Genomic DNA, 18,969 nt, shown 5'->3' with positions numbered 1-18,969 from the left:
CAGTCATCACAATGATAGTCACGTCACGACTCTGTGATTGTTTTCAATTAAAATGGTCAAAAATAAACAGCTTCTTAGCAAAGCACAATTTCTCAAACAAGAATTTTGCTAGGGCTGTCTGGGATTGGTTTGAGTAAAACAATATAAAAAAGTAGCTGTTATTGGCAGAGGTTTGGAAATTCTTATTGGTCTAGTAACCTCTAGCGTCGAGCAATCCCGTATCCGGGAGCGTAATCATAGCCTCAAGCTCATTACCATAATGCAATGTTAACTATTCATGAAAATCGCAAATGAAAGGAATATATTCACTCACAAGCTTAGCCTTTTGTTAACAACACTGTCATCTCAGATTTTCAAAATATGCTTTTCAACCACAGCTACACAAGCATTTGTGTAAGAGTATTGATAGCCTAGCATAGCATTAAGCCTAGCCTTTAGCAGGCAACATATTCACAAAAACAAGAAAAGCATTCAAATAAAATAATTTACCTTTGAAGAACTTCGGATGTTTTCAATGAGGAGACTCTCAGTTAGATAGCAAATGTTCATTTTTTCCAAAAATATTATTTGTGTAGGAGAAATCGCTCCGTTTTGTTCATCACGTTTGGCTAAGAAAAAAACCCGAAAATTCAGTCACAACAACGCCAAACTTTTTCCCAAATTAAAATCAAAATCAAATCAAATCAAATGTTATTTGTCACATACACATGGTTAGCAGATGTTAATGCGAGTGTAGCGAAATGCTTGTTGTTCGAGTTCCGACAATGCAGTAATAACCAACAAGTAATCTAGCTAACAATTCCAAAACTACTACCTTGTAGACACAAGTGTAAGGGGATAAAGAATATGTACATAAAGATATATGAATGAGTGATGGTACAGAGCGGCATAGGCAAGATACAGTAGATGGTATTGAGTGCAGTATATACATATGAGATGAGTATGTAAACATAGTGGCATAGTTAAAGTGGCTAGAGATACATGTATTACATAAAGATGCAGTAGATGATATAGAGTACAGTATATACATATACATATGAGATGAATAATGTAGGGTATGTAAACATATTAGGTAGCATTGTTTTAAAGTGGCTAGTGATATATTTTACATCATTTCCCATCAATTCCCATTATTAAAGTGGCTGGAGTTGAGTCAGTGTGTTGGCAGCAGCCACTCAATGTTAGTGGTGGCTGTTTAACAGTCTGATGTCCTTGAGATAGAAGCTGTTTTTCAGTCTCTCGGTCCCAGCTTTGATGCACCTGTACTGACCTCGCCTTCTGGATGATAGCGGGGTGAACAGGCAGTGGCTCGGGTGGTTGTTGTCCTTGATGATCTTTATGGCCTTCCTGTGACATCGGGTGGTGTAGGTGTCCTGGAGGGCAGGTAGTTTGCCCCCGGTGATGCGTAGTGCAGACCTCACTACCCTCTGGAGAGCATTACGGTTGTGGCCGGAGCAGTTGCCGTACCAGGCGGTGATACAGCCCGACAGGATGCTCTCGATTGTGCATCTGTAGAAGTTTGTGAGTGCTTTTGGTGACAAGCCGAATTTCTTCAGCCTCCTGAGGTTGAAGAGGCGCTGCTGCGCCTTCTTCACGATGCTGTCTGTGTGGGTGGACCAATTCAGTTTGTCTGTGATGTGTACGCCGAGGAACTGTAGGCCGTCTCGTCGTTGTTGGTAATCAAGCCTACCACTGTTGTGTCGTCCGCAAACTTGATGATTGAGTTGGAGGCGTGCATGGCCACGCAGTCGTGGGTGAACAGGGAGTACAGGAGAGGGCTCAGAACGCATCCTTGTGGGGCCCCAGTGTTGAGGATCAGCGGGGTGGAAATGTTGTTGCCTACCCTCACCACCTGGGGGTGGTCCGTCAGGAAGTCCAGTACCCAGTTGCACAGGGCGGGGTCGAGACCCAGGGTCTCGAGCTTGATGACGAGCTTGGAGGGCACTATGGTGTTAAATGCCGAGCTGTAGTCGATGAACAGCATTCTCACATAGGTATTCCTCTTGTCCAGATGGGTTAGGGCAATGTGCAGTGTGGTTTAGATTGCATCGTCTGTGGACCTATTTGGGCGGTAAGCAAATTGGAGTGGGTCTAGGGTGTCAGGTAGGGTGGAGGTGATATGGTCCTTGACTAGTCTCTCAAAGCACTTCATGATGACGGAAGTGAGTGCTACGGGGCGGTAGTCGTTTAGCTCAGTTACCTTAGCTTTCTTGGGAACAGGAACAATGGTGGACCTCTTGAAGCATGTGGGAACAACAGACTGGGATAGGGATTGATTGAATATGTCCGTAAACACACCAGCCAGCTGGTCTGCGCATGCTCTGAGGGCGCGGCTGGGGATGCCGTCTGGGCCTGCAGCCTTGCGAGGGTTGACACGTTTAAATGTTTTCCTCACGTCGGCTGCAGTGAAGGAGAGTCTGCATGTTTTAGTTGCGGGCCGTGTCAGTGGCACTGTATTGTTCTCAAAGCGGGCAAAAAAGTTATTTAGTCTGCCTGGGAGCAAGACATCCTGGTCCGTGACTGGGCTGGTTTTCTTTTTGTAATCCGTGATTGACTGTAGACCCTGCCACATACCTCTTGTGTCTGAGCCGTTGAATTGAGATTCTACTTTGTCTCTATACTGACTAGCTTGTTTGATTGCCTTGCGGAGGGATTAGTTACACTGTTTGTATTCGGTCATGTTTCCGGTTACCTTGCCCTGATTAAAAGCAGTGGTTCGGGCTTTCAGTTTCATGCGAATGCTGCCATCAATCCACGGTTTCTGGTTTGGGAATGTTTTAATCGTTGCTATGGGAACAACATCTTCAACGCACGTTCTAATGAACTCGCTCACCGAATCAGCGTTTTCGTCAATGTTGTTGTCTGACGCAATACGAAACATATCCCAGTCCACGTGATGGAAGCAGTCTTGGAGTGTGGAATCAGATTGGTCGGACCAGCGTTGAACAGACCTCAGCGCGGGAGCTTCTTGTTTTAGTTTCTGTCTGAGGGCAGGGAACAACAAAATGGACAGAAATATCGACAGAAACATGGCAAACGTTGTTTAGAATCAATCCTCAAGGGTTTTTTCACATATCTATTCGATGATAAATCATTCGTGGCAGTTGGGTTTCTCCTCAGTAGCAAACGGAAAAGTACTGCAGCTGGAGATTACGCAATAATTGCGACGGAGGACACCAAGCGACCACCTGGTAAATGTAGTGTCTTATGGTCAATCTTCCAATGATATGCCTACAAATACGTCACAATGCTGCAGACACCTTGGGGAAATGACAGAAAGTCTAAGCTCATTCGTGGCCCATTCACAGCCATATAAGGAGTCATTGAAACACAGCGCCTTCAAAATCTGGGGCACTTCCTGTTTGAAATGTCATCTTGGTTTCGCCTGTAGCATCAGTTCTATGGCACTCACAGACAATATCTTTGCAGTTTTGGAAACATCAGTGTTTTCTTTCCAAAGCTGTCAATTATATGCATAGTCGAGCATCTTTTCGTGACAAAATATCTTGTTTAAAATGGGAACGTTTTTCATCCAAAAATTAAAATAGCGCCCCCTATATCCAAGAAGTTAACCAATTCACCCGGCAGGCCAAACTCCATTCCACCAAAACAGGCTGAAATTTCAGGCATTGTTTTCCAACGGCTCTTATCACATTATCATAATTTTCACAATTTCACCATAGTATTCCTTCCTCAGTGTGTAAATATATACTTTATAAAACACAGGAAAAAAAAGACGTTTTGGACTGCACTGGGCCTTTTTAAGGGGAAGGTAATCCGATTAGTTACTGAGTTTGGGTAATCCAAAAGTTACGTTACTGATTATAATTTTGAACAGGTAACTAGTAATCGTAACAGATTTAATTAAGTAATTTACCCAACCCTGAATTAGTGCAGAGCTGGTTTCATTATTTATACCATATTTGGAAACCACATGTTTGACTCAGTTCCATTAATTCTGTTCCAGCTATTTCAATTAGCCTGTTTTCCTATAGTTCCTCCCACCAGCCTCTGCAAACCATAATGATTACCCAAGTCTGCTGATTTTTAAAGCTAGCTACTAATGGGGAATGTTGTGCTTTTACTTCAACTCTTCTCATTTTCGACTCAGCAAATTGAATCACAGGACCCCTGCATCCACATCCTGGTAGATTTGTGGGAGAGCACAATGTTTAGGCAACGATGCAGCTGTGTGGGATTGCAGCTTGGCAAGCCAGCGTCAGACATGGAAGTAGACACCTCTACAATAATTCCCAGGGAAAGGAGGAGAAATAGAATTATGCTGAATTAGAATTAATTAGAATTATTAGAATTATGCTTGGCTCTATAGAGACGTATCTGGACTGTAGATCTCTACAGGTACAGTAACTGGCAAAAATAAAGGAAACATTTGAGTAAATGAGGGATTCAAAGTATATTGAAAGCAGGTGCTTCCACACAGGTGTGATTCCTGAGTATGGTTGGCTGCAGCCCAATATGGTGATCGGAGTGTGGGCGTGTCAAGGATTGAGTGTATGGAAAGTGATTTAGCTTATTGGGCAGATTTGTTGCCGCTTGCTGAGCAGCCTTTCAGGTTCTGTTGATTACATCGCCATAACCTGAAAGGCCGCTCAGCAAGGAAGAAGACACTGCTCCAAAACCGCCATTAAAAAAGCCAAACTACGGTTTGCAACTGCACATGGGGACAAAGTTCGTACTTTTCGGAGAAATGTCCTCTGGTCGATGAAACAAAAATTGAACTGTCTGGCCATAATGACCATCGTTATGTTTGGAGGAAGAAGGGGGATGCTTGCAAGCTGAAGAACAACATCCCAACCGTGAAGCACGGGGTGGCAGCATCATGTTGTGGGGGTGCTTTGCTACAGGAGGGACTGGTGCACTTCACAAAATAGATGGCATCATGAGGGAGGAAAATTATGTGGATATATTGACACATCTCAAGACATCAGTCAGGAAGTTAAAGCTTGGTCGCAAATGGGTATTCCAAATGGACAATGACCCCAAGCATACTTCCAAAGTTGTGGCAAAATGGCTTAAGGACAACAAAGTCATGGTATTGGAGTGGCCATCACAAAACCCTGACCTCAATACTATAGAATATTTGTGGGCGGAACTGAAAAAGCGTATGCGAGCAAACCTGACTCAGTTACACCAGCTCTGTCAGGAGGAATGGGCCAAAATTCACCCAACTTATTGTGGGAAGCTTGTGGAAGGCTTCACAAAACGTTTGACCCAAGTTTAACAATTTAAAGGCAATGCTACCAAATACTAATTGAGTGTATGTAAACTTCTGACCCACTGGGAATGTGATGAAAGAAATAAAAGCTGAAATAAATCATACTCTCTACTATTATTCTGACATTTTACATTCTTAAAGTAAAGTGATAATCCTAACTGACCTAAAACAGGGAATTTTTACTAGGATTAAATGTCATGAATTGTGAAACTGAGTTTAAATGTATTTGGCTAAGGTGTATGTAAACTTCTGACTTCAACTGTATGTAGCAGGGTGTTTTTAGTCATCTAAAGATGTAAAGGAAAAAACAAGACCCTGTTCCTGATTGCCTTATTTAGCCACAGTTAGGGCTTTTACGGGTACCGTATTACTGCCACACTGAATGTTTAGTCTCGGTAATTAGGCATCTCCAAGCTCTGATGCTGCTGATGGTCATTAGTATCCTACCAAACTTTCTAACTGTGGTACTCAGGACTGTTGTCCCTCTAATCACTCTGACATCAATGTGTCAAATCTAATCAAACACTTAATGGGAGCACATGAGCTCATGTGCAACACTTCTATAGGCTATGCAATTGCATGAGAACAGAGTGATTGCCTCTTAAAACATTTCTATAGGCTAGGCCTACTACATTTATTTCTCAACTTTCCTAATATAATGCACATTGCTTATCTTTACAACAGGAGTATAGCCTACCTGGCTGTCATGAAAATGAACCATGGGAAAAGCGTATTCCATTTGCTATGTGTGCGTAGATGACATGTACAGTGGGGCAAAAAAGTATTTAGTCAGCCACCAATTGTGCAAGTTCTCCCACTTAAAAATATGAGATGCCTGTAATTTTCATCATAGGTACACTTCAACTATGACAGACAAAATGAGAAAAAAAATCCAGAAAATCACATTGTAGGAATTTTAATGAATTTATTTGCAAATTATGGTGGAAAATAAGTATTTGGTCAATAACAAAATTTTATCTCAATACTTTGTTATATACCCTTTGTTGGCAATGACAGAGGTCAAATGTTTTCTGTAAGTCTTCACAAGGTTTTCACACACTGTTGCTGGTATTTTGGCCCATTCCTCCATGCAGATCTCCTCTAGAGCAGTGATGTTTTTGGGCTGTTGCTGGGCAACACGGACTTTCAACTCCCTCCAAAGATTTTCTATGGGGTTGAGATCGGGAGACTGGCTAGGCCACTCCAGGACCTTGAAATGCTTCTTACGAAGCCACTACTTCGTTGCCCGGGCGGTGTGTTTGGGATCATTGTCATGCTGAAAGCCACGTTTCATCTTCAATGCCCTTGCTGATGGAAGGAGGTTTTCACTCAAAATCTCACGATACATGGCCCCATTCATTCTTTCCTTTACACGGATCAGTCGTCCTGGTCCCTTTGCAGAAAAACAGCCCCAAAGCATGATGTTTCCACCCCCATGCTTCACAGTAGGTATGGTGTCCTTTGATGCAACTCAGCATTCTTTGTCCTCCAAACACGACGAGTTGAGTTTTTACCAAAAAGTTATATTTTGGTTTCATCTGACCATATGACATTCTCCCAATCTTCTTCTGGATCATCCAAATGCTCTCTAGCAAACTTCAGATGGGCCTGGACATGTACTGTCTTAAGCAGGGGGACACGTCTGGCACTGCAGGATTTGAGTCCCTGGTGGCGTAGTGTGGAGATTATCACTGGTCTTGTATGTCTTCATTTCCTAATAATTGCTCCCACAGTTGATTTCTTCAAACCGAGCTGCTTACCTATTGCAGATTCAGTCTTCCCAGCCTGGTGCAGGTCTACAATTTTGTTTCTGGTGTCCTTTGACAGCTCTTTGGTCTTGGCCATAGTGGAGTTTGGAGTGTGACTGTTTGAGGTTGTGGACAGGTGTCTTTTATACTGATAACAAGTTCAAACAGGTGCCATTAATACAGGTAATGAGTGGAGGACAGAGGAGCCTCATTTGGTCTGTCATAGTTGAAGTGTACCTATGATGAAAATTACAGGCCTCTCATCTTTTTAAGTGGGAGAACTTGCACAATTGGTGGCTGACTAAATACTTTTTTTGCCCCACTGTATATATTGCCCCTGTTTTGGAACAGGTGCATAATAGTGGTCCATTCTAAATCCGCTGCGTCCCTGACGTTTTTATCTTCACTTGTAGCCTGTGAGAAAGTCCCGATCAAGGGACGGAGAGACATGTGAGTGAAAGGTGCTTCGGAGCACACAGCCAGGAGAAGGGAATTATAATTATTATTATCAGCCCAAGGGCACAGCGGCCCCCGGCCGCAAAAGGCATGTTTGTTTTTAGGGGGCATTAGACACCCAAAGGGGATGCCGCCGCGAAATTCGAGGCATTATCAAGTGTTTGTCAAATTGTGATTGAGAGACTGATGACGTGTGTACAGCCTGCACAAAAAACAAAGCAGAGCTCCTGCCTTTCATGTGACTTTTCAAATCATCATTAGTCGCATCATGCAGCCTTACAATGTATTAAAATCATAAGATATAGCCCAATGTTTATCACAACTAAAGTTACATTATAACTCAAAATTAAGAGCATAGGGGAACTTAATTCATGGTTAACCGCTCAACACAGAATAGCCGCATGTGCGCACTCCCTCAAATCGTTTTTTATATCGCTATGTTCAATTGTATTCTTCATACTATAAAATAATGCTATGGAATTCGAAGCAAATCTTGTCTACTAAATTAATTAGTGTAGCCCACAGCCATATGGCATAGCCAGATCAGGGCCTAAAATAAGGACAATTCAGTGTATGCTATTCTGTTTTTCTGAAATAGACTACATTTTCTTCATATCATGTTTCTTTAGACCTGTCAAAATAAATAATGGATTTATTGTGATGGTGTAGGCTTTATTACATGGCTTTATTAGACTTTTTAAATTGTAGATGTTCTTAAGGTCTGCATCAGTGGCTTGTTGGCTATGAATGGACGCTAGGAGATGCTAAATGTGTTGATGTTAATTAACGGTCAATTACCGTGACACAGGCAGTTATTTTCTTGACAATCACCGGCTGACAAAATGTGATGACAGTCACAGCCCTAGCCACAATCACAATAAACATGCATTATCTCCTCCCTCCCCTGTTTATGCTTAGTAGATGTGAGCAATGGTGGTCCCGTTCCAGTCTGTTCAGTCTCTCACATCCTTTTTTTAGATTTTAGCTCTGATCGTACACACAAGGAAAATACCATAAAGAAGTGGACCTGATAACCCACCTGCTTCCTGTCCTGTTAAGGTCCTATGTTGTTAAAGGCCCAGTGCAGTTCAACATTTTCCTGTGTTTTATATACAGTACCTTCAGAAAGTATTCACACCCCTAAACTTTTTCCACACTACAGCCTGAATTTATTAAATTGAGATTGTGCCAATGGCCTACACACAATATCCCATCACGTAAAAGTGTAATTATGTTTGCACATATTTTTTTACAAATAAATGAACAGGTGAAATGTCTTGAGGCAATAAGTATTCCATCCCTTTGTTATAGCAAGCCTAAACAAGTTCAGGAGTAAAAATTAGCATACCAAGTCACTAAGTTAAATGTGTGTGCAATAATAGTGTTTAACATGATTTTTGATTGACTATCTCATCTCTGTACCTCACACATACAATTATCTGTAAGGTCCCTCAGTCGAGCAGTGAATTTCAAAACACAGATTCAACCACAAAGACCAGGGAGGTTTTTCAATACCTTGCAAAGAAGGGCATCTATTGGAAGATGGGTATAAAAAAAGCAGACGTTGAATATCCCTTGGAGCATGGTGAAGTTATTAATTACACTTTGGATGGTGTATCAATACACCCAGTCACCACAAATATACAGGCGTTCTTCCTAACTCCGTTGCCGGAGAGGAAGGAAACCGCTCAGGGATTTCACCATGAGGCCAATGGTGACTTTAAACCAGTTAGAGAGTTAAAGTGATAGGATAAAACTGAGGATGGAACAGCAACATTGTAGTTACTCCACAATACTAACCTAAATGATGGAATGAAAAGAAGGAAGCCTGTACAGAATAAAAATATTCCAAAACTTGCATCCTGTTTGCAATAAGGCACTAAAGTAAAACTGCAAATAATGGGGCAAAGAAATGAACTTTTTGTCCTGAATAGTTATGTTTGGAGAAAATACAACAAAGCACCGAGACCCACTCTTCATATTTTCAAGCTTGGAATTGGCTGCATCATCTTGTGGGTATGCTCGTCATCGGCCAGGACTAAGGAGTTTTTTGGAGGAGATAAAAATAAACAGAATATAGCTAAGCACAGGTGACATCCTAGAGGAAACCTGGTTCAGCCTGCTTTCCAACAGACACTGGGAGACAAATTCACCTTTCAACAGGACAATAACCTAAAATACAAGGCCAAATATACAGTGGAGTTGCTTACCAAGATGACATTGAACTGTAAAAATTATGATAATTAGGAGTAAGAGCTGTTTGAGAATACCACCTGAAATGTCAGGCTGTTCAAATCAAATCAAATCAAATTTTATTTGTCACATACACATGGTTAGCAGATGTTAATGCGAGTGTAGCGAAATGCTTGTGCTTCTAGTTCCGACAATGCAGTAATAACAAGTAATCTAACTAACAATTCCAAAACTACTGTCTTGTACACAGTGTAAGGGGATAAAGAATATGTACATAAGGATATATGAATGAGTGATGGTACAGAGCAGCATAGGCAAGGTACAGTAGATGGTATCGGGTACAGTATGTACAAATGAGATGAGTATGTAAACAAAGTGGCATAGTATAGTATAAAGTGGCTAGTGATACATGTATTACATAAGGATACCGTCGATGATATAGAGTACAGTATATACGTATGCATATGAGATGAATAATGTAGGGTAAGTAACATTTATATAAGGTAGCATTGTTTAAAGTGGCTAGTGATATATTTACATTTCCCATCAATTCCCATTATTAAAGTGGCTGGAGTTGAGTCAGTGTCAGTGTGTTGGCAGCAGCCACTCAGTGTTAGTGGTGGCTGTTTAACAGTCTGATGGCCTTGAGATAGAAGCTGTTTTTCAGTCTCTCGGTCCCAGCTTTGATGCACCTGTACTGACCTCGCCTTCTGGATGATAGCGGGGTGAACAGGCAGTGGCTCGGGTGGTTGATGTCCTTGATGATCTTTATGGCCTTCCTGTGACATCGGGTGGTGTAGGTGTCCTGGAGGGCAGGTAGTTTGCCCCCGGTGATGCGTTGTGCAGACCTCACTACCCTCTGGAGAGCCTTACGGTTGAGGGCGGTGCAGTTGCCATACCAGGCGGTGATACAGCCCGCCAGGATGCTCTCGATTGTGCATCTGTAGAAGTTTGTGAGTGCTTTTGGTGACAAGCCGAATTTCTTCAGCCTCCTGAGGTTGAAGAGGCGCTGCTGCGCCTTCTTCACGATGCTGTCTGTGTGAGTGGACCAATTCAGTTTGTCTGTGATGTGTATGCCGAGGAACTTAAAACTTGCTACCCTCTCCACTACTGTTCCATCGATGTGGATAGGGGGGTGTTCCCTCTGCTGTTTCCTGAAGTCCACAATCATCTCCTTAGTTTTGTTGACGTTGAGTGTGAGGTTGTTTTCCTGACACCACACTCCGAGGGCCCTCACCTCCTCCCTGTAGGCCGTCTCATCGTTGTTGGTAATCAAGCCTACCACTGTTGTGTCGTCCGCAAACTTGATGATTGAGTTGGAGGCGTGCGTGGCCACGCAGTCGTGGGTGAACAAGGAGTACAGGAGAGGGCTCAGAACGCAACCTTGTGGGGCCCCAGTGTTGAGGATCAGCGGGGAGGAGATGTTGTTGCCTACCCTCACCACCTGGGGGCGGCCCGTCAGGAAGTCCAGTACCCAGTTGCACAGGGCGGGGTCGAGACCCAGGGTCTCGAGCTTGATGACGAGCTTGGAGGGTACTATGGTGTTGAATGCCGAGCTGTAGTCGATGAACAGCATTCTCACATAGGTATTCCTCTTGTCCAGATGGGTTAGGGCAGTGTGCAGTGTGGTTGAGATTGCATCGTCTGTGGACCTATTTGGGCGGTAAGCAAATTGGAGTGGGTCTAGGGTGTCAGGTAGGGTGGAGGTGATATGGTCCTTGACTAGTCTCTCAAAGCACTTCATGATGACGGATGTGAGTGCTACGGGGCGGTAGTCATTTAGCTCAGTTACCTTAGCTTTCTTGGGAACAGGAACAATGGTGGCCCTCTTGAAGCATGTGGGAACAGCAGACTGGTATAGGGATTGATTGAATATGTCCGTAAACACACCGGCCAGCTGGTCTGCGCATGCTCTGAGGGCGCGGCTGGGGATGCCATCTGGGCCTGCAGCCTTGCGAGGGTTAACACGTTTAAATGTCTTACTCACCTCGGCTGCAGTGAAGGAGAGACCGCATGTTTTCGTTGCAGGCCGTGTCAGTGGCACTGTATTGTCCTCAAAGCGGGCAAAAAAGTTATTTAGTCTGCCTGGGAGCAAGACATCCTGGTCCGTGACTGGGCTGGGTTTCTTCCTGTAGTCCGTGATTGACTGTAGACCCTGCCACATGCCTCTTGTGTCTGAGCCGTTGAATTGAGATTCTACTTTGTCTCTGTACTGGCGCTTAGCTTGTTTGATAGCCTTGCGGAGGGAATAGCTGCACTGTTTGTATTCGGTCATGTTACCAGACACCTTGCCCTGATTAAAAGCAGTGGTTCGCGCTTTCAGTTTCACACGAATGCTGCCATCAATCCACGGTTTCTGGTTAGGGAATGTTTTAATCGTTGCTATGGGAACGACATCTTCAACGCACGTTCTAATGAACTCGCACACCGAATCAGCGTATTCGTCAATGTTGTTATCTGACGCAATACGAAACATCTCCCAATCCACGTGATGGAAGCAGTCTTGGAGTGTGGAGTCAGCTTGGTCGGACCAGCGTTGGACAGACCTCAGCGTGGGAGCCTCTTGTTTTAGTTTCTGTCTGTAGGCAGGGATCAACAAAATGGAGTCGTGGTCAGCTTTTCCGAAAGGGGGGCGGGGCAGGGCCTTATATGCGTCGCGGAAGTTAGAGTAACAATGGTCCAAGGTCTTTCCTCCCCTGGTTGCGCAATCGATATGCTGATAAAATTTGGGGAGTCTTGTTTTCAGATTAGCCTTGTTAAAATCCCCAGCTACAATGAATGCAGCCTCCGGATAAATTGTTTCCAGTTTGCAGAGAGTTAAATAAAGTTCGTTCAGAGCCATCGATGTGTCTGCTTGGGGGGGGATATATACGACTGTGATTATAATCGAAGAGAATTCTCTTGGTAGATAATGCGGTCTACATTTGATTGTGAGGAATTCTAAATCAGGTGAACAGAAGGATTTGAGTTCCTGTATGTTTCTTTCATCGCACCATGTCACGTTAGTCATAAGGCATACGCCCCCGCCCCTCTTTTTACCAGAAAGATGTTTTTTCCTGTCTGCGCGATGCGTGGAGAAACCTGTTGGCTGCACCGCTTCGGATAGCGTCTCTCCAGTAAGCCACGTTTCCGTGAAGCAAAGAACGTTACAGTCTCTGATGTCCCTCTGGAATGCTACCCTTGCTCGGATTTCATCAACCTTGTTGTCAAGAGACTGGACATTGGCAAGAAGAATGCTAGGGAGTGGTGCGCGCTGTGCCCGTCTCCGGAGTCTGACCAGAAGACCGCCTCGTTTCCCTCTCTTTCGGAGTCGTTTTTTTGGGTCGCTGCATAGGATCCACTCCGTTGTCCTGTTTGTAAGGCAGAACACAGGATCCGCGTCGCGAAAAACATATTCTTGGTCGTACTGATGGTGAGTTGATGCTGATCTTATATTCAGTAGTTCTTCTCGACTGTATGTAATGAAACCTAAGATGACCTGGGGTACTAATGTAAGAAATAACACGTAAAAAAACAAAAAACTGCATAGTTTCCTAGGAACGCGAAGCGAGGCGGCCATCTCTGTCGGCGCCGGAAGTGATAATGATGTTCTGGTGGGAGGGAATGTTGGAATGCCTGGTGACATTACCAGGTGGTAAATATGTTAATAGACCAATAAGAAAGAGTTCCAAACCTTCTTTTTGACTTTTTTTATTTATTAGTAATGTACTTAATTGTTACCCAGAAATAATTTGATCTTGAGATAAAAAACAGCTGCATTGGACCTTTTTTATAATTTTTTTTTTAAATAGGGGAGCAGAAATAGACTTGAGCTAATATTGATGAGGTCCTGTCACCATAACCACCATGACCCTTGTCTCCCTCTCTCCCCATGGTAGTGAACAGATATGAAGAGACCAGCATGGACCCTGCTCAGACAAAGCATTATCTGCATGATAAACCCATATTCATAACTTAGCCTTTTACTTTAAAGTATACAAAAGAGGATATTAGTAAATGTTTTGAGTATACATGTCATACTGAACATTAATCTTGAACATTTTCAACATGGTTAGGTAGGCCTTATAACATTCCATTGTGCTGATCAGTGTTTGTTTAGACTGCTAAGAAAGATGCAGCACATCTTAAATAAATAAATAAAAATGGCACATTGTACCTTCTGTCTTCTGTCTAAATAATTTCAAGTACTACTTAGGTAGTTTTTTTTTGCGGTATCTGTACTTTTATATGTTAGACAAATTTTACTTCTACATTCCTAAAGAAAATAATGTACTTTTTACTCCATACATTTTCCCTGACACCGAAAAGTACTCATTACATTTTGAATGCTTAGCAGGACAGGAAAATTGTCAAATTTACACACTTATCAAGAGAACATCCCTGGTCGTCCCTACTGCCTCTGATCTGGCGGATTTGCCAAACACACAGACAGCATGAGTTATATGTATATTTCAGCAATTACATTTACTTTTGATACTTAAGTATATTCAAAACCAAATAATGTTAGACTTAAGTAGTATTTTACTGGGCGACTAGTACTAGTGTCATTTTCTATTAAGTTATCTTTACTTTTACTCAAATATGACAGTTGGGTACTTTTCCACTACTGCGCCCCAGTGCGTTCCTGGTTGCGTCTGAAATGGCACCCTATTTCGGATCTAGTGCACTACTTTTAACCAGAGCCCAATGTGTATAAGCAATAGAGTACCATTTCAGATTCCCGTGTCTCACCTTATGGGTGTCTTGGCTCATTAGCCTTGTTTTCCTCTAAACTCATTCTGCACCAGGAGAGAGAAGAACGTCTGGGTTTCATGGATTACTTTCCCACAGTCTCTGGAAAATAACATACCATTTTTATCCTGATTCAACTTTATCACAATAGTAAAACAATTATGATTTAGCAGCATGGGAAAAGGGCAAAATCCAAAATGTGTGTGTATTATGAAGATGAGTGCTTTGGACTGTTTACAGCAGCAGTTATCTTCTAAAGCTGTTAACACCTGCTGCTGATGCCACCTCAGCTGTGATGTGTGAAGTCCTACACACACACACACACACACACTGGGGAATCCCCTTACTGTTTAGGCTGGGTTGGGCATGTTTCTACAGTACATTCATTGTCATGTGTCTGGCTGACAGGGTGGGGTCATCTACACACATCTCTAATGCATTCTGGACAAGAGAAGAGAGTAGAAGGGAATGATTCATTTTAGTTCATTTACAGCGCTACTTCCACCCATGGACACCATCTGCTGCTTTGCCCTCAAGTGTGTGTGTGTATGAGAGAGATGCTTTGCCTTAGTGTGAAGCCACTATACTCTATTGTGGCCATGTGGTGTGGTTCCATTGAAGACACCATGGACCATACATTGTCATTTAAACCTGGTCCACAGGGAGTTGATATTGACCCAGCTTTAGGCAGTCTGTAAGACACTGAACTATGCCAAGTAGAGAACAGACCGCCTACTGTACAGGATGTATTTTACCTGTATTGTGACATGATTTATTCTTGTTTATGATAACTTTGCCATCTGGTTTTGGGCGTCAAGTAGGGTTCTGCTTTGCCTTGACGAACCTGTGAAGCAAGATAAATATTGAACTGTCTGTTCTTTCCACATTACGTTTCAGGTAAAAAAGAAAATGAAGGTTGTGCTCCTTTAAATACATAAAAAGATCCTTGGCCTACTATGGTTTTAGAATATTTTTAAAACAACGTGAGTGGATGTGATGTCAGGGCTGAACTTGATGTGTTACAGTAGCCTAGATTATGTAGGTTTTTATTCAGTTGGCCTGGGAGCAGCAAGTTATTCAGTGAAGCAGTGAGTTATTCAGGGAGCAGTAAGTTACTTGAATAGGCACCTTGAGAACATGTGGAAGTTATGAAGGACTTTCTGAGATGTGGTGAGTTGTCATGGGAGGGACGATGGGTGAAGCCTCTGATGTCATCCTCCAACCGAAGGTCCTAAAGCAGAAGGGTTGTGTACAGTAGGATCATTTCCAACGGAACTTGTCAATGGCGGGTGCAAAATGTTCTCGCTACAGCCTGCGCTACTAAACACTTTTACTGATACTCCATTACTGCTCTGCTCACGCCACCACTCACTTCCAACACACAATGATTCAAATTATCGTTCAAGAAATGCAAATTAAATATCAAGTTGTTTTTGACAGTTGTGAAGTGTTGGCTCTGCTTCCTGTCAAGATTATCCTGCATCTAAGGCTTGTTTTGATTTAACAGTCACTTTTTAAAGTAGCTTTACACATCAAGCTAGCTCGTTTATCTATTGTTTTTATTCATCAGTTCATTGTCACTTTTATGCTAATAGTTGCTTTTGTTTTATGCAGGCTTTGGTCATACCTTTACCTCTCCTTGAGCTGTTAGAAATATACAACAACTGGATGGGATTGGTGATGGGGAACAACACTTAGACACACTTTATTTTATATGTATCTGCCTTTCAACATGTTTCTACAGCATCAAGAGGGGGAAAATGGATTGTATCAAATAGTGTATTATCCCTTACTGATGGTCTGTACTCTGTAGCTATGGGAACAATTTGGCTGAGATTTACATAGTGAGCAATGAGGGCAGCTGCAGTTGTAAAGTGCTGAAAAGCCCTAGTGACACGTTTAAATAAAACTTGGCAAAGATGTCAGAGCCTCAGCCTCCCTCCTCTCCTTCAGTCAGTCAGGGGAATTCCTTACTTGACAAACGCAAACTGCTGGAAGTTCTCTCTCCAGGCAAGCTTTCTGTCTCACAACTTGTACTACTCACTATCAGGGGAAATGAAGTCTTCACACCTAGGTCCAGCGGCCTCGTATGAATATTAAAGTCCATAAAATTGTATTTGTCACGTGCCGAATACAACTGGTGTCGACCTTACAGTGAAATGCTTATTTACAAGCCCTTAATCAACATTGCAGTTTTTTTTTTAAATATTCTGTTTAGTGTTCATTCTATTACCGATTTGGTAACAGAATGAAGCATTTTAATCACTTAAATCATAAATCAAATTGTTATCAGTAAACACACTAATTGATAGGTCTGCCTTGTTACTTCTGTGAACTTTGATTATCCTTCGTCTTTAGGAGATTATTTTAAAATATGTGGGTTTTTGGTAACCGAATGACAAGACACTAGGCAATATTTCTTAAACTTAGATTTTTTTCCAAGGCCCCTTTTCCATCTGTTTGACCAGAAATCAAAGCCTTTGTTTATTCCACATTTTTGGGATGGAAAATGGTTGAAAAATGTATGTGCCTTAATTTCTCAAAAATATACTCTAGACTTAGCATCCATGAACTTGCTCATGGGGAGTTTTACATAGAAAGGCCCATATACTGAGCTGGGGCACATACTCACCACCAGTGTTCAATAGACAAGGTTTTATTTATTTATGTATGAAAGAAACGGAAGAACCGTGTAGGACAACAATACTAATCTGGCCGTCTGGAGGAAATACAACTCCCCAGTGTTGTGGAGTGGGCTGGTAGTCAATGTAGTCAATGCAGGCAGCAGCTGCTGAAGGCATGAGAACGGACAGCACCCAGACACTCCCAGTGATTCATTGACACCCAGGGTTAGAAGAGGGAAGGAGTGGAGGGAGGCACTGTGCCATGGCTGAGACACACTTGGCTTTCTTTCCCAGAGAGAGCCTCAATGGACGGCTGCCTGCTTTACACAGTCTTCTGGGTTCTGTAAAACTGGAGTTTGTGTAGCTACACTCTTCACTGCTGATTATTTTGGTAAGCTGGAGAACTACCATATTTCTTTCTGAACATGTGCCATATGGTTTGATTATTTTTTTTTTAGAAAGGTTGTTTGGCTGGACAGGAATGTTAGGACAGTTGAGTGTCCCATTTCTACTCCGCTGGTTGCTCATGGTTTCCTGTTTTATTTTGCATCCCTATTTCAGAAAATAGCTTTCCCCTCTGCCTAGCTTTCCCCTCTGTCAATAAATGCAGTGAAATTAGTTGACAGTTTCCAAATTGGGCAGGATACAGCCTTAATGGGTTTAGAAGACAGTGAGGTGGAGTTTCTTTGTGCAGGTTATTACAGATAATGTGAGCTTATTACACAGTGATTTAAAAGACTGGTGGAATTGGACCAGCCTCTCTCCCTAATGGATCAGTGAAAGCACTGCTGAGTCATATTCATTTTATTCCCAGGCTGATCACAGGCTTTTGTTGATGATGATGTTGGTGTGTGTGTTGCGGTCCTATTACATTATCTTATATAAACTCAGCAAAAAAAGACAGGACCTCTCACTTTCAACTGCTTTTATTTTCAGCAAACTTAACATGTGTAGATATTTGTATGAACATAACAAGATTCAACAACTGAGACATAAACTGAACAAGTTCCACAGACCTGTGACTAACAGAAATGGAATAATGTGTCCCTGAACAAAGCGGGGGTCAAAATCAAAAGTAACTGGTGTGGCCACCAGCTGCATTAAGTACTGCAGTGCATCTCCTCCTCATGGACTGCACCAGATCTGCCAGTTCTTGCTGTGAGATGTTACTCCACTCTTCCACCAAGGCACCTGCAAGTTCCCGGACATTTCTGGGGGGAATGGCCCTCGCCCTCCGATCCAACAGGTCCCAGACGTGCTCAATGGGAATGAGATCCGGGCTCTTCGTTGGCCATGGCAGAACACTGACATTCCTGTCTTGCAGGAAATCACGCACAGAACGAGCAGTATGGCTGGTGGCCTTGTCATGCTGGAGGGTCATGTCAGGATGAGCCTGCAGGAAGGGTACCACATGAGGGAGGAGGATGTCTTCCCCATAATTGCCTGCAATGACAACAAGCTCAGTCCGATGATGCTGTGACACACCGCCCCAGAACATGACGGACCCTCCACCTTCAAATCAATCCTGCTCCAGAGTACAGGCCTCGGTGTAACGCTCATTCCTTTGACGATAAACACAAATCTGACCTTCACCCCTGGTGAGACAAAACCGTGACTCGTCAGTGAAGTGCACTTTTTGCCAGCCCTGTCTGGTCCAGCGACGGTGGGTTTGTGCCCATAGGCAACGTTGTTGTCGGTGATGTCTGGTGAGGATCTGCCTTACAACAGACCTACAAGCCCTCAGTCCAGCCTCTCTCAGCCTATTGCCGGCAGTCTGAGCACTGATGGAAGGATTGTGCGTTCCTGGTGTAACTCTGGCAGTTGTTTTTGCCTTCCTGTACCTGTCCCGCAGGTGTGATGTTTGGATGTACTGATCCTGTGCAGTTGTTGTTACACGTGGTCTGCCACTGCGAGGACGATCAGCTGTCCGTCCTGTCTCCCTGTAGCGCCGTCTTAGGCGTCTCACAGTTCGGACATTGCA

General features: G+C 43.0%; 1 protein-coding gene across 2 annotated transcripts in view; it reads left to right on the top strand.

The window, feature by feature from the left end:
* LOC110532632 (cAMP-dependent protein kinase inhibitor gamma) overlaps positions 1 to 18,969 on the top strand; it is a 35,376-nt gene that overhangs the window by 11,079 nt on the left and 5,328 nt on the right. Inside the window, exon 1 of one of the 2 annotated variants that reach the window (XM_021616701.2) lies at positions 17,190 to 17,379. The exons of the other annotated variant lie outside the window; for it this stretch is intronic. The gene's annotated coding sequence lies outside the window, so the exon portion shown is untranslated. Of the gene's footprint in view, positions 1 to 17,189; positions 17,380 to 18,969 lie in introns of those variants that run through there. 2 annotated transcript variants of the gene reach the window in all.

Source organism: Oncorhynchus mykiss, chromosome 9 (genome assembly GCF_013265735.2).
Source record: "Oncorhynchus mykiss isolate Arlee chromosome 9, USDA_OmykA_1.1, whole genome shotgun sequence".
Lineage (NCBI taxonomy): Eukaryota > Metazoa > Chordata > Actinopteri > Salmoniformes > Salmonidae > Oncorhynchus > Oncorhynchus mykiss.
The sequence above is the reverse complement of the archived record's forward strand: the minus strand, read 5'-3'. Positions and strand labels throughout refer to the sequence as shown.